The following is a 12220-nucleotide window of genomic DNA, read 5'->3' on the forward strand; positions in this document are numbered from 1 at the left end:
TCTGAATCATCCCTGTGTACCAGCCCCAAGCGTCCTATATCCTGTATCGAACATAGACTGGTGATTCGTTTCTTACCTGATAGTATACATGTTTCAATGCCATTAGAGCCTGGCCTCAGTATTCATAAGTGAGATTGGAGTCATTTTTTATTGGATTCTTTTCTTCAGGTATAAGGATTAAAATTATGTAGGTTACATAAAATGAACTGCAGAATTTTCTTCTTTTCTCTGGCCTGGAATACTTTAACTACCCTTAGAAATTATGTGTTTTTTTTTTGTTGTTGTTTGTTTTTTGAGATCAGATAAAACTCACCTGTAAAGCCCAAATATGAAGTCTCAGTACCTTTTTCAATTGGTAGACCCTTAATCACCTTTCCAGTGTTTTATATGGTAAATCATATATTCAAATCATTTGGGGTACATTTTGATCATTTGTATGGTCCAAAATCACTGCAGATGGTGACTGCAGCCATGAAATTAAAAGACGCTTACTCCTTGGAAGAAAAGTTATGACCAACCTAGACAGCATATTGAAAAGCAGAGACATTACTTTGCCAACAAAGGTCCATCTAGTCAAGGCTATGGTTTTTCCATTGGTCATGCATGGATATGAGAGTTGGACTGTGAAGAAAGCTGAGTGCCAAAGAACTGATGCTTTTGAACTGTGGTGTTGGAGAAGACTCTTGAGAGTCCCTTGGACTGCAAGGAGATCCAGCCAGTCCATTCTAAAGGACATCAGCCCTGGGTGTTCTTTGGAAGGACTGATGCTAAAGCTGAAACTCCAGTCCTTTGGCCACCTCATGCGAAGAGTTGACTCATTGGAAAAGATGCTGGGAGGGATTGGGGGCAGGAGGAGAAGGGGGACGCCAGAGGATGAGATGGCTGGATGGCATCACCAACTCGATGGACGTGAATCTGAGTGAACTCCGGGAGTTGGTGATGGACAGGGAGGCCTGGCGTGCTGCGACTCATGGGGTCGCAAAGAGTCCGACACAACTGAGTGACTGAACTGAACTGAACTGAGGAGTTATCTGTTCTAAGTTTTCAAAAATATTGCCATGAATTTAGTTGAGCATATAGTTTTATACTTAAAGAAGCCTTTCTCCTCATTGTAGTCATATTTTTCTTTCTTGGGATTAGTCTTTTCTGACTCTGTGTTCTGTCTCATTTTATATATTAGTCAGTTTAGTAAGCACTTTTATCTATTTTTGGTGGCTGTATAGAACCTGGTTTTGGATATATTTATCCCTTTTACCTTATTTTGATTTTACATATATATATTTTGGGGGAGGGGGGCTTCCCCTGTGGCTCAGCTGGTAAAGAATCTGCCTGCAGTGCGGGAGACCTGGGTTTGATTCCTGGGTTGGGAAGATGTCTGGAGAAGGGAAAGGCTACCCTCTCCAGTATTCTGGCCTGGAGAATTCCATGGACTGTGTATAGGGTCACAAAGAGTTGGACACAAGTGAGTGAGTTTCACTTTCACTTTTCATATATATATTTACTTAATTTTCAACTTTTTATATTTATTTTCTTTTCCTATTTTTTGCCTAATCTCTCAAGATTTATGCTTCTTTCTTTACTTTTTGTCTTCTTTAATCGTAGTTTTTTATTCTGCCTTTTTTCACTTGATGATATCACAGGTTTTCCCCTATTATCATGTACTCACTGCTCACATCATTTTTAAATTAAATTTTATATTTTGAGAAGATATAGATAACAAATATCATTATGATGTAGAAGTTATAAGAAAAATACAGAGAGATCCCATATACCCTTTACTTAGTTTCCTCCAGCTGTAACCTATTGCAAAACTGTGTTATGATATCACATACAGTCAATACAAAGAATAGTTTCATCACCATGAGGATCCCTCCTGTTGTCTTTTTAAAGCCAAATTCGTTCCCTCCCACTTGCATGTTTTGTCTGACCCCTGGCAACTCATCTGTTCCCTGGCAACTCATCTGTTCTCCATGTCTTTAAATTTGTCATTTCAAAAATGTTGATATAAATGCAATCATACAGTATGTCACCTTTGGGATTAGCTTTTTTTTTTTTTTAGCATAATTCCTTGGAGATTCAGCCAAGTTTTTAACCATACACATAATTTTTCATGGGTACTTATTATTCCACTGTGAAAATACTATGTGCAGTGTGAGGTTGAAAATCATTGTTTTAGAAAGTAGATAGCTCTAATAGTACAGCTCTGTTTACTGTTTTTAAAGGACTTTGTCTTAAAGGATCTTATCTAATCCTCCAACTAATGTCATGAGATAGGGAGTACATTTTATATGCATGACAAATAAAGCAGTTGGGGCCAAGAGATTTTAAATAACTTGGCTAAGATTACATGCTTTTAAATTGTGATGTTGGAGAAGACTCGTGAGAGTCCCTTGGACTGCAAGGAGATCCAACCAGTCCATCCTAAAGGAAATCAGTCCTGAATGTTCATTGGAAGGACTGATGATGCTGAAGCTGAAAGTCCAATAATTTGGCCACCTGATGCGAAGAACTGACTTATTGGAAAAGACCCTGATGCTGGGAAAGACTGAAGGCAGGGGGAGAAGGGGACGACAGAGGATGAGACAGTTGGATGGCATTCCCGGCTCAATGGACATATGAGTTTGAGTAAGCTCTGGGAGTTGGTGATGGACAGGGAGGCCTGGCGTGCTGCAGTTCATGGGGTCACAAAGAGTAGGACACAACTGAGCGACTGAACTGAAGATTACATAGTGGCAGAGTCAGGATTCCCTTTCTTCCTCTTCCTGCTAATGCTTTTAATCGGGTTTATTGTGTGTAGTCAAGGTGGGGAATATTTAACATGGATATCTCATTTAGTCCTCCCAGCACACCTATGTAGGAGGTACAAACAGTACCCTCAGATCAAGACAAAAGGCTCTGAAAGTTTATGTGATTTAAGTGGCTTGTAAGTGGTGTAGGTGGGATTTGATCCAGTATCTCTCTGACTGCAGGACCAGTGCTCCTAATCACTGCCTTATGTTGCTTAAGGGAGTATTTTCTGTTCTTCTGGTACTATTGTAAGAAAGGGTTAACAACCGTGATAACATCTGATTTAAAATTTCATAAATTTCAGTGTACACAGACAGGCCCTGCTGTGGGTGCATTGACTAGTGCTACCTACCCATCTCTTGTTTTTTTCTAGCGGCCCTTTGCTGTGGCAGCCACACATGAGTTTGTTTGCTTCCCAGTGAAGCAGGGGCTGGCATGCTCTTCATGGAGGCATGCCCAGGAAAGGGGTATGGTGTGCCCAGCAGGCTGCAAGCAGCGTGCTGCGCAGGCAGGGGCTGGCAGTTCTCTTTAGGGTGGGAAAGGGGCGGAACTCTCCACAGGGTTCCCATGCTGCACTTGACAAGAGGGAATGATGGTTCCCCAATGTTCTGGCTGGGCCCCAGAGTGCTCCCTTTATGTGCACCACAGTTGACATGTGACCTGCTTAGTCAGCTGCTGTAACTGGCTGCCTAAGGGAAAAACATGTGCCTCGAACGCGGAGCCTCCACTGCAGCAACCTTGGGCATGGTTGATGTCCATGTCCTAGAATGCCAGCCTGGCGGCATTTGGCCCCTTATCCCCCATCCCGTTCCCAGCTCTTCCATGCTGTGGATGCATGTTGTATCGAGTCTCTACAGGCAGTGTTGGTCTGTGTCTCTGAGTCTGAGCCATTTTCTTTTTATTCATTTGGCTGTTTTGAGTGATTCTCATCTAAAGAGCTATCTACCATCTTCAACATCCAAGCCACAGAATTCTTTCTCCCACTCAAGTTTGAGTATTATATCGTTAGAGGGCATTCTGTGCTTTCTCTCCTGCTACTGACTTCAAAAAAGGTACCTTTTGCAGTTACCTTTAGGGAAAATAGCCTGTTGCATAATATGAATCAGCCTGCCTTTCGGGTTCTTAATAAATAAGATTCTCTTTTGCCACCCAAAAAAAGGAAAGAGAGCAGGTACTCCCCAGCTCCTGTGGTAGCTTTTCTTTTTCTTTTTGCCCCTTTCCTCATTTTTTTTCTGCTTCAAATTTCATTATAGAAAATTCCAAACAGATGCATACTATGCTTATTACACACTACTTATTTTAATTTGTGAAATGTCACTTTTTTGTTGTTTTTGTTTTTATATAAAATTATTTCTCCTCTTGTGGATCTGCATGAGTTGTCCATATATAAAGAGTATTAACCCTTTATCACCTTTGCAGTAAATGTTTTTCCCAGACTGCCTTCTAATTTGTTGACAATGCTTTTGATGTATATTCTACATTTTTATTGGTTACATTGATTGGTTTCTGCACCACCTTCAGACCATGGTTATTTTTACCAGTGCTTTTATGCTTGAAGAGATTTACCATTCTAAGATCAGGTAGACAGTCTATCTTTTTAATCTGTTTTCAAATATTTTAGCTGTCAGTTCATCTAAAATTCATTTTGTGCGTAGTATGAGGTAGGGATGTAGAATATTTTTGCCCCAATTGTCATTTATTTGAGCACTGTTTGTTGATTAACTATTTCCCTATGGTTAGTGCTGTTACATTTTTATCATACATAAATTCTTATATATGCTAGCATAGGGGAGCAAAATTTGCCACCCCGTCACTTTGGCATGAGGATTAATTTACGTATGTTCTTAGTTTTAAGATTAACAGAAGACTCAGAAAGTCTTTCTTTTTACCTCCTTCTTAGCTGCCTAAAGTATAATAAAGGGCTTATTTTTGACATAGTGCTCTCACCAGAGATAATCTACAGAGCATGAGCTAGATGTGGTGGAGGAAACTCTGAGTTTTCTGTGTCTCATTCTCTTCATGGCCCAGCAAACATTTGTTTACCAAACATTTGTTTTCCCATCTCCATTTGACTTGCCTTTCTCCCCTTTTAAGTCCCAAACCCCTACCTCTATCATCCTGTTTTGTCTTTATTTATTTTTATTGAAATATGGTTGATTTAAAATGTTAATTCCTATTGTACAGCAAAGTGATTTGGTTATATATATACACACACATTCTTTTTTAATATTCTTTTCCATTATGGTTTGTCATAGGCTATTTTTTAAAATTGGAGGATAATTGTTTTGCAAAGTTGTGTTTCTGCTGTGCAATGAAATGAATCACCTATAAAGACACATATATCCCCTCCCGCTTGAGCCTTCTACCCTGCTCCCCTGCTCCCCATCTCGCTCCTCTAGGTCATCACAGAGCACCAAGCTGATCTTGTGTTTTACAGCACTATCTATCTGCTTTATACATGGTAGTGGGTATATGTTAATGCTACTCTCTCAGTTCCTTCCCACCCTCTCCTTCCCTTGCTGTGTTCACGTATCTGTTCTCTAAGATGGTATTTATGCTGAGGGTTTCAGCTATTTTGGCAAGTTACTCAGTTCTCCTGGGTCTCTCCCTTGTATATATGTCATTAAACTTTTTTATGATTTGCTCCTGTTAATTGGTCTCACGTCAACTGAATTCTTAGACTAGCCAGAAGAACCCAGAAGGGCAGAGGAAAATTTCTTCCTCCCTGACACTGAGGTTTATTCGGATGGCTTGTTATACTATTCCGTCAGTGTCTCTGTTGGGTTCGCCACCAATTTCAGACTCTTGTATTTGCAACAGCTCGCAGGCCAGATTTCTCTTCACCATTCTTCCCAGACTGTTACTTTACTCACACTTTTTTCATAGCTCATCTGAACCATTTTTTCCCTTTCCAGATGAACTTAAAATGTTTTTGTCATGAGTTCCCACCCATGGTGGATTCATGTTGATGTATGGCAAAACCAATACAGTATTGTAAAGTAAAATAAAGTAAAATAAAAAAAAGAAAAAAATTTTTTTTCAGACTCTTCCCCCAAATCCTGTTGTTGTGAATGGAATTACTTTAAATCTAAAATTTCATTAATGTCCTTACCATAATGAGTCTATCTAAGAAAAGACAAGGTAGATTTCTTAATTTATTCAGGTTTTCTTGTATGTTCTTTAGAAGCGTGTGCAGATTGTATATCCCACAGATTTCTTATTAATGTAATTTCTAGAGAGTTTATAGTTTGTGATATGATTTATTCTGTGTTCAAACTGATTATTACTGGTACATAGGAAAGATTTTTATTTTATATGCTTATTTTATATTTGACCACCATGCTTAACTCTTCTAGTAGTTTTTCAATTACTTCACTTTGATTATTTTGGAAATTAAGAATATCAACTCTGGTATGATAACTTGGTCTTCTTTTAAAGAGCAAAACTTTTTTCAAGCCTGATTGTTTTAGCTAGAACTTCCTGGACAGTGTTAAATGATAGTAGTATTGGCAGGAATTCTTGCCTTGTTTCTGATTTTAATGGAAATGTTCCTAGTGTTTTCACTTTTAATTCTGATGTTGGTTATTGGTTAAAATTAAACATCCTTTATAATGTTAAAGAATTATCTTATTTTTAAATCACCATCACCCATTCCCCCCACTATAAAATCAGGAATGGTTGTTGAATTTGGCTAATGGTTTTGGAGAATCTATTGAGAGGTTCATTTGGGTTTTCTCCTTTGATCTCCCCATTTCATCTGTTACATTAATAGATTTTCTAATAATTTGTCACATTTCTATGGTCAGCTTTCCATTTCCTCTGCATACTTGGGAGAGGTTCAGATTTGGCCTCCATACTATGAATTGATAGATTTTGCTCTTTGCCATCTCCAGTGTGAAGTTTAATTCTGCTGCTACAATATTTTTTGTAATTCTTCCTTGGTTTGCTAAACTTTCTTTTCAGTCCAGTTTTGTTATCTTTCTTTCTTGATATGTTTTATTCCAATGGCTTTCTATACATATTTCATAGAATTCATGTTTTCTTGTATTCTCTTGAGGATGCAATTTTCTAAAATATTTCTTCTGGTTCCTACACTAAATGAAGGCTTTTGTGGTTCCTCAAACTCTTCAGAATGCTATACATTTCCCTTCTGCTGCTAGAGGTTTTCATAGGAAGCATGCAGTCTGTGGTGCACGTTGATGCATATTTGAAGGAAGATTGATTTAGGCTTTGTTAAAGACATAGATTATGTGGATTTCATTTGACTCTCCTCACATTCTCTTTGGTATTGGCTTGAACCCCTTCTCAGCCCCACTCCTGGTGGCCAGGTTGATGCACTGAGCTTCTAGCCTGTTTCCCAGTGTCTAGCAGCTTCATCTGGTGGGTTTTGCTGGACCCATATGGAATTGCTTATTCCTACTTTCTAGATTCTGACACTCTGAACATGTAAACTGGATGAAGAACTGCAGCCTCCCTTATGCATTGTGAGTTTTACTTGTGAAGTTTCCCATTCCCAGAATGCAGTGTGAAGGCACCAAAGCGATCACTTCAGCCCTTTTGGTTTATGGGAGGAGTCTCCAAATGGATATAGACCGGCTTAGGGAGTTGTTGATTTCCCTTGCAAACAGTAGCCCTGGAGTGGAGGCCTGGCTGGTTTTGCCCCAGCTGTGAGATGAACTCTCCATTGCTAAACTGTGAGGCTGACTGTGGTATAACCACTCAATGTTTTACTGTCTTGTTTCAGATTTCTGCTGCAAGAATTGGCCCCAGATTGTTTTTTCCTCATTTCAGCGTTAATTTTAATGTTAATGGAGATTTCTCCCAGATAATCATAGTAGGATGCCCATCAGTCTAACTTTTAAGTAATTTGGGGGAGTTTTATCATTCTCTGTATCTTGATAGGTATTTTAGTGGGGAGCTAGGAGAAGCTGTGTTAGTGGTAGTTAAGCAAATAATATTTTAAACTATAAATCCAATGTGTGTGTGTGTGTAAATACTTTTTTTTTTTTTAAAATTTTGGCCATGCTGCCTAGCTTGTGGGATCTTAGTTCCTTGACCAGGGATTGAACCCATGCCCTTGGCAGTGAAGACATGGAGTCCTAACCACTGGACCACCAGGGAATTCCTTATGTTTTGGTTTAGAGCAGAGATCAGCAACCTTTTCCCATAAAGGACCAGATAGTAAGTGTTTTGGATGTTGTATGTAATCTGGTCTGATCTTTGTTTTAACTCCATAAGTATTGCTGGAGCTTGAAAGTAGCATAGACCAGTACTGTATGTATACAAATGAGTTTGGTGGTGTTCTAATCAAACTTTTCAAAAACAGGAGGACCAGCTGAAAAAGTTTTGGAGATGGGTGACGGTGATGGTTGTGCAACACTGTGAAGGTACTTAATACCTCTAAACTATATACTTAAAAATGGTTAAGATAGGGGCTTCCCTGGTGGCTCAGTGATAAAGAATCCTCCCACCAATGCAGGAGACTCGAGTCTGATCCCTGATCTAGAAAGATCCCACATGCTGTGGAGCAACTCAGCCCATTGGTCACAATTATTGAGCCTGTGCTCTAGAGCCCAGGAAAAGCAACTATTGACCCCAAGTGCCACAACTACTGAAGCTTGGTGCCTTTCAGCCTGTGCTCTGCAACAAAAGACGCCCCTGCATTGAGAAGGCTGTGCAATGCAATGATGAGTAGCCCCTGCTCGCTACAACTAGAGAAAACCCCGCGCAGCAACAAAGACCCAGCACAGCCAAAAATAAATACATTTTAAAAATTAGCATACAGAAAGAGGGAAGAAAGAGGAAATTTCATGCCTACAGTAAGAGGGGGACTTTGCTCGAAGCTTCAAGGCAGTGAGACAGATTTCTGGAGTAGCAGTTAAAAGGCATATCATAGTTAGAGGGGGGTGAGTTCGGGAACTTCACAGTTCATCCTCATCATAGCATCCCATGCTCTTTAGGAATAGAGATACATAGAGCTGACAGTCACACTTTTCGGCATAAGGATCAGAGCAGGGATTTTTTGTCCTTGCGAGGCTTGGGGAACCTCTGCAGCTGTCACAAGGGTTCATATCAGATGCAACTGAAAAGCCAGCCCAGCCTTTGTTCTTTGTGACTGGTAATGCTTCCTGTAGATGACCTACTCTCTTCCCAAGGCTGGAAGATCCTGGGTTTTCAGTTATTAACCACAACAGGCTTCCTGGATAAAGAGAAGCAGCCGCTAGTCTGAATCAGCTGCTACGGTGCCTCTTTACCAGGATCTGCCACTGGGATTTACTCGTCAGCTGGAGACCAGGGCCCTTGGCCTCTGGAAACAGTGCTGCCCTGGGGACCCCAGACCACATTTCCTTCGGTGGTGTGGACGGGTTCCTCCTCCCCAGCTCTCACCCTGGCAGCCCTCAGCTTTTCCCATACCTGGAAAGAAAGAGCCTAAAGTCTAGCCATGCGTGGCCTCCCATCTCCACAGGGGAAGCAGGTGTGTCTAATGCTGTTTTTGGAGCAGAGTTAGCATACCCGCATCCATTTACACCATCTTCCCCATCTAAAGAGCCTCCTTCGTGACTTAGATGGTGAAGAATCTGCCTGCAATGCAGGAGACCCAGGTTCAATTCCTGGCTCAGGAAGATCCCCTGCAGAAGGAAATGGCTACCCACTCAAGTATCTTGCCTGGAGCATCCCATGGACAGAGGAGCCTGGCAGGCTACTGTCCATGGGCTCGCAAAGAGTCAGACACGACTGAGTGACTAACACTAACTCTCCCATCTGAAGGTGACGCTGGAGGAAATCTAAGAGGTCTCCATGGCAGCTGAGTGGTGGGGCTGGTGCCATAGGGCCACCAGTCACGGGACCTGCAGATGTGGCCAGGAGCAGCCTTGGGCAGCGCTGGGTGGTTTGAGAGCTTCCTGGTCTCTGTTGGAATCTGTTCTCCAGGCTGAAGGAAAGAGGGTGTCATCATCACTGGGTGTCAAGCGCTCCCTCCCCCTGCCCAGTCTCCATGGATCCCGCCACCATAGAGGGCTGGAGTGCTGGTAGCCTCTTAGTTTTCAGCTTCCTGTTTGGTGCCCAGGCTGCTGTTTTTAGAAAAGGATGGAATTCTTGGTTTCCCAAGGTGCTAGGAGCCCACTGGCTCCATGGTAAAGAATCCACCTGCAATGCAGGCAATGGAGGTTTGATCCCCAGGTCACTGGCAACCCCTTCCAGTATTCTTGCCTGGAGCATCCCGTGGACAGAGGAGCCTGGCGGGCTGCAGTCCATGGGGTTGCAGAGTTGGACACGACTGAGCAGGCACACATGCACACACAGTGCTCTACTTAGAGAAAGCAGCCTTTGGGGATGCTCCTCTCTCTGAGCTGGGGTGTTTTGAAGGAATAGATGAAGGAAAAGGAAACTTAACTGGCTTTGGGTTGTTATCAGGTAGCTTAGCTGCCTTGCAAACAACCACTGCTTAAGGTGCCTGGTTTTCTGATTGTGCACTCGTGAGGGTGGGAGTACTTGTGGAAGGAGTCACTGATCTGTGCACTTGGAATGGCAGAGCTCTTCCCCTACCCCACCCCAGGTGAGAAAATTGCATAGCCCAGAGCTGGCCTACATCTGTGCCTCAGAAAGTATAGGTTATGGGGACCCGCAACCCCCAATACTTGAACCCCTTCAATCTGTTCATTTTCACGTACACATGGGGTAGTGGATCTTTGATGCAGAAAGAATTATTTGGTCATGAGTGTCTGCTGACTCAGTCTGGAGAGGCTTTTAAAGGAGATGAGATGAAATTTCATCTGTGCCACAGAGAGCAGGGGGGTGCATTGCTGGGTGGAGAGAGGACTGTAGGCCGGGTGTGAGCCAAGGTGGGTGAGGGAAGCATGGGGGTGCATAAGGGCAGTTAGGACAACCTGACATGTGATCTTGGCATTGCAAGATTGATGCCCTGTTGGCCTTGTGGCACACGATATTATGAGAGTTCAGTAGCCTTGTGACCATCTGTTTTTCTAGATCCCATTCCAGTTTTTAAGCAGCAGGATTCTCCCCAGAGAGACTCCTATCTCTAGGACTGTCCTGAGTTTATGAGCTTGGCTCAGGCTAAACCTGTTGTAACTGACTGGTATCACCATCTATCCCAGCACCCCCTTTCCCAGTGTGCAACAGACCAGCTGCTTCAGAACCCCCCAAAGGAACAGCCTTTTGGCATCTCACCTGGTCTAGCTTTGGACTTATTTCTGGAAAGGGTGTTTGGGAAACTGCCTCTGACCTGAGCAGCTTTCTTAAGACTCTATTCTGGGCAAGGGAGAGGAAACCCTACATATGAATGCTGCTGATGTCAGAGGGAAAGAGATCAGGAACCTAGAAAATCCATAGTAAATAAGCAGCAATTCAAGGAGCCCAATTTCCTTTCTGATGCAAAAGCTTCTCTGGTGTCTTCTGTCCTGGGAGCCATTGGCAGGTTGCTGCCTTGCGACCATACATATTCTTCCTTAATACTCTTAATGCTCAGAAGAGAGAAGGTGCTTTCAGATTATTCACAGCTCTCCTCCCCTTCCGTACACAGCAGAAGCAGCCTTTCTCTCCATGTGTACATACTCAGTTTTGTTCTCTCCTGGGGACTTTGACTTCTACAGTCTTGGTCCATAATTTCTGATTCAGCATTTTCATTTCCCCAAATTCTCTCCTGAAAGTCTCTCTGAAGGTTTTTGGAGCAGGGACTACTATTTTGTTGTTGTTGTTGTTTTTTCTTCCTCCTTGGGCTATTCTGCTTTGAACATGTGTTTGGGTGTATCCTATTTCCTGGTAAAAGCAAGACTGGGGAAACAGATGACTTTTCCCATCTGGGGAAGCATGGAAAAGAGTTCTCAGCAGAGGAATGGGGACTGATCATTTTGGGGCCTCTCTGTACTTTGTTAGCTCACCTAGTCCTTTGGGAAGCCAAATTCAGAATCTACTCTGCTAATTACTGGACAAAGTAATTCTAGGAGGGAAAAATCATACAACATAATAGATAAGGTTTAGGTAAGCTATGTAGGGGCTGTGCAGTGGGTAATGAAAAAGTAGGGGGACTTCCCTGATGGTCCAGTAGTTAGGATTCCATTCTTCCACTGCAGGGTGCAAGGGTCAGTCCATGGTCTGGGAACTAAGATCCTGCATGCTGTGTAGTGCAGCAAAAAAAAAAAAAAAAAAAAAAGAAAGAAAAGTAAGTAGACATGAAGAAGACATGTTTCAGTCTCATTATAAAAATAATCCATGCTCACTAGAAGGAAAACATCAAATGTTACAGAAAATAAGAATAACTGAAATTCCTCCATTAATGTGTTGGTGTAGTTTCCTCCCAGTCTTCTGTGTATACATGCCTTTTTTTGAAAAAAATTGAGATTATTCTATACATGCTACTCTGCAATATATTAAAAGCTAATATGCCATGATTATTTCCCCATGTTACTAAATATTC

The 12220-nt window shown here is 42.0% G+C and overlaps 1 protein-coding gene across 9 annotated transcripts in view; it reads left to right on the forward strand.

Annotated features, from left to right (window-relative positions):
* TMEM164 (transmembrane protein 164) overlaps positions 1–12220 on the forward strand; it is a 181958-nt gene that overhangs the window by 74864 nt on the left and 94874 nt on the right. Inside the window, exon 1 of one of the 9 annotated variants that reach the window (XM_040265076.1) lies at positions 8151–8174. The exons of the other annotated variants lie outside the window; for them this stretch is intronic. The gene's annotated coding sequence lies outside the window, so the exon portion shown is untranslated. Of the gene's footprint in view, positions 1–8150; positions 8175–12220 lie in introns of those variants that run through there. 9 annotated transcript variants of the gene reach the window in all.

The sequence above is a fragment of the Oryx dammah genome, unplaced genomic scaffold, assembly GCF_014754425.2.
Source record: "Oryx dammah isolate SB20612 unplaced genomic scaffold, SCBI_Odam_1.1 HiC_scaffold_23, whole genome shotgun sequence".
Classification (NCBI taxonomy): Eukaryota; Metazoa; Chordata; class Mammalia; order Artiodactyla; family Bovidae; genus Oryx; species Oryx dammah.